Raw genomic sequence first — 3,420 nt, 5'->3', positions numbered from 1 at the left:
GTGGCGAACGGTGGCGCCCCTAACGGTCCTTTTCTGCACTGTTTGGGCGACTCAGACGGGCATTTAATGCCCTTGTCCCCTGCCGTCAGGGTTAGGTAGGGTGCACTGTACAAGCAACTGTACCAACCACCTCGCTTTTTACATTTGTACCCTTCTATGCGTTGCCACCTGTCGGTGACCCCTTTAGCGTATAAAAGGAGGCCCATGCGCAACATAGAGGGGGTTCGCGAGGTTTGACTCGTTCGACTGGTTTGGAACCCAGAAAAACACTACGCTCTCTCTCTGGAGCAAGAACACAAGATAATCAAACAAGCAGCAGTAGGAGTGTTATCTCTCCGGAGAGCTCCGAAGCTGGGTAAACTGCTCGTGTGGTTCGCCTTGATCTGCTCTTCGTGTGATCTCCGCCCCCCGCCGAACCGAAAGGGGCTCGGTCCGCCGGCCCCATAGGTGTTCGTGGATCAGTTTCCCCGACATCTTTGGCGCGCCAGGTAGGGGGGCGTCGAGATTGTGTGAACCTGATCCGGCGTTCACACGAGCTAGATCTTCATTCCCTTCATCAACATGCCACCGAAGAAGAAGACTTCGGCGGCAGCCGCTCCATCCACGTCACTTCCGCCACCGTTGGAGCAAACGGGTGGTGGAATGGACGCCGGCGGAAGAATGGACGTCGACGAGGAAGCTTATGATGCTGCCAGGTCCAAGGACAAGCCTGCACAAACCTCGGCAACTGTACATGTTCTGCGCCACTCTCAGGAGGCGCAAGACCAACAGCATCATGGCACTTGCAGTGCCATACGCATGATAGGCCAAGACCAAGTTGGTGGATCTCGGGGCGCTCAAGACCAGCATGCACACCATCGTGCTGGCACGAGCGGGGCACGGTCGCCTGGACGGGATACTGCTCCTTCTAACATCTTTAGAAGTCCGAGCACGTCCCGCTCCTTGCGCCGTCTGCCACTGCCACCCACCACTCCAGCAGAAGCTTTGGCGCAAGCTCAACTGCTCCTAGATTACCCTCCGACGTCGGACAAGATCAACGAATGGAGGGCCACCATTCAGAGTCTCATCGGCTACGCCAACGGCGACACTCCACGGCGGCCGAGCGCGTCGCCGCCGCGACAGGGTTGCCGGGCGCGAGCCGGTGGCGATGAAACGGGTGAAGGTGCAACTACCATGCAATCACCACCCCGAAGGCCAAGATCGCTGACTCGCCGGATCCACCTCGACAGCGACTCCACCGCATCATCGGATCCACGAGCTCGTCGCAATCAGCGCCAAGTTCTTCATGATCGACAACAAGAAGACGCTCGAACTCACATCGAGCGCCGAAGAGAAGCGCGACGTCAATCCGACAAGTGCGTTGGGCCCTCTGTTGACATGCATGCGCCAGGGGAGCCAGGCAATCTGCCGTACGCGGTAGGTTGCCCTGCGTTCACTCGTGAGCTGCGGCAAGTCCAGGGGCCCAGCACGAAGAACTTCAAGCCAGACGTACCGGAAAAGTACGACGGCAAGACGCATCCATCGGAGTTCCTCAGCATCTACACCATTGCGGTGCAGGCTGCCGGGGGACGGGATGACAAGATCATTGCCAACTACTTCCCGCTGGTGCTCAAGCCCAACGTCAGATCCTGGCTCATGCACTTGCCGGACAACTCCATATCCTCTTGGGCTGATCTGTGCCATCAATTTGTCGGCGCCTTCACAGGCGGACACAAGCCTCATGGCCAGGAGAGTGATCTTCATCTGCTCGCCCGGAAGGAAGGAGAGCCCCTGCGCAAGTACATTCAGAGATTCAGCAGTGTGCATCACAACATCCCAGACGTCCACCCTGCCGCGGTGATCAGCGCGTTCCATCAGAACGTGCGAAACCGCCGGATGCGGGAGGAAATGGCGATGTGCAAGATCAGGGACGTCAGTGAGTTATATGCACTGGCCGACAAGTGTGCACGTGCTGAGGAAGGGAGGAGACTCCCCGGAGAGAATGTAGGAGCGGGAGGATCTGACAGTGAAGATGCTGCCCCGGCAAGGAAAAACCAGCGGCGGAACAACAGGAAGAGGAAAGGCAAAGAGGTGCTAGTTGTTGAGCAGTCCGGCAACGGTGGTGGCGCCAAGAAAGCCAAAGCTGGTGACTCCGGCAAGGAGGTTGCCGCGGAGGTGGCTGTCGCCGACAAGCAGGACGGCACCAACAGTATTGCACGATCCACCGCACCAAGGGCCATGATCTCCAGAGCTGCAAGAAAGTCGAGCAGCTTGTTGAGCAACAGAAAGCTGAATATGAGCGGCGCGACAAGGAGAAGGCCCAGGAAGGTGCTGGGGGATCCGGCAAGAAATGTCCCGGCCGAAGAGGACGCCGCGGCAAGGCCAAGCAGCGGCAAGGAGACAGATCTCCTCGCGGCCGCGACAAGGATGAAGATGACGACGACGATGAAGACATGGATGATGAGGAGACTGATGAGCAGGAGTTCCAGAAAGCCACAGAGGTCCTGTGCGTTGACGGTGGTGCTTCTCTGCATACCTCGCACCGTCAGCTCAAGCAGTGGGTGTGGGAAGTTAATGCAGCAGAACCACCCGTCGAGTCACGCAAGCCTCTGAAATGGTCCAGCACGCCTATCATCTTTGATATTGAGGACCACCCTGATCGCATAACTACGGTCGGGTGCTTGCCGATGTTGGTTTCACCAACAATCCGCAACCTCAAGGTCACTAAGATGCTAGTTGACGGCGGGGCCGGCTTGAACCTGATCTCCTCCACGGTGCTCCAGAAACTCCAGATCCCTGACAGCGAGCTCGAAGAGACCGGTACATTTCAAGGAATCAACCCGGGAAGGAGCAAGCCGAAGGGAAAGATCACGTTGCCGGTAACATTTGGCAGCGAGCTGAACTTCAGGACTGAGAGGGTCACGTTTGATGTTGCTGACTTTCCATTACCTTACAATGGAATCCTTGTCCGTCCGGCACTCGCCAAGTTCATGGCAGCCTCTCACTATGCGTACAACGTACTGAAAATGCCAGGCCCGATAAGTGTCATCTTTGTCCCTGGCGACAAGAAGGACGCTCTTATCTGTGCCGACAAAATCTACCGCGAAGCAGCAGCCGCAGCAGAATGCAAGACACTTGCCGCTGAAGCTCCCGGGGGGAAGAAGAAGACCAAGTCCGGCAAGAGCTCTGATGCCCACTCCGGCAAGCGCACTTCTTCAGAGTGCTGCGCTACCGTCGAGAACGCACCATCGAGCTCCACCGGCAAGTGTAAGAAGGCAATGGCAGCTCCACCTGAGACCAAGAAGGTGTCCGCCAAGGAGGACGGCACTGGTAGTACCTTCACCATCAGCGCCACTCTTGACCCCAAATAGAAAAGCGCGCTCGTTGCTTTCCTGCGGGCGAATGTCGACGTGTTTGCGTGGCAACCGTCTGATATCCCCG

Source organism: Triticum aestivum, chromosome 7A (assembly GCF_018294505.1).
Source record: "Triticum aestivum cultivar Chinese Spring chromosome 7A, IWGSC CS RefSeq v2.1, whole genome shotgun sequence".
NCBI classification, from domain to species: Eukaryota; Viridiplantae; Streptophyta; class Magnoliopsida; order Poales; family Poaceae; genus Triticum; species Triticum aestivum.
The sequence above is the reverse complement of the archived record's forward strand: the minus strand, read 5'-3'. Positions refer to the sequence as shown.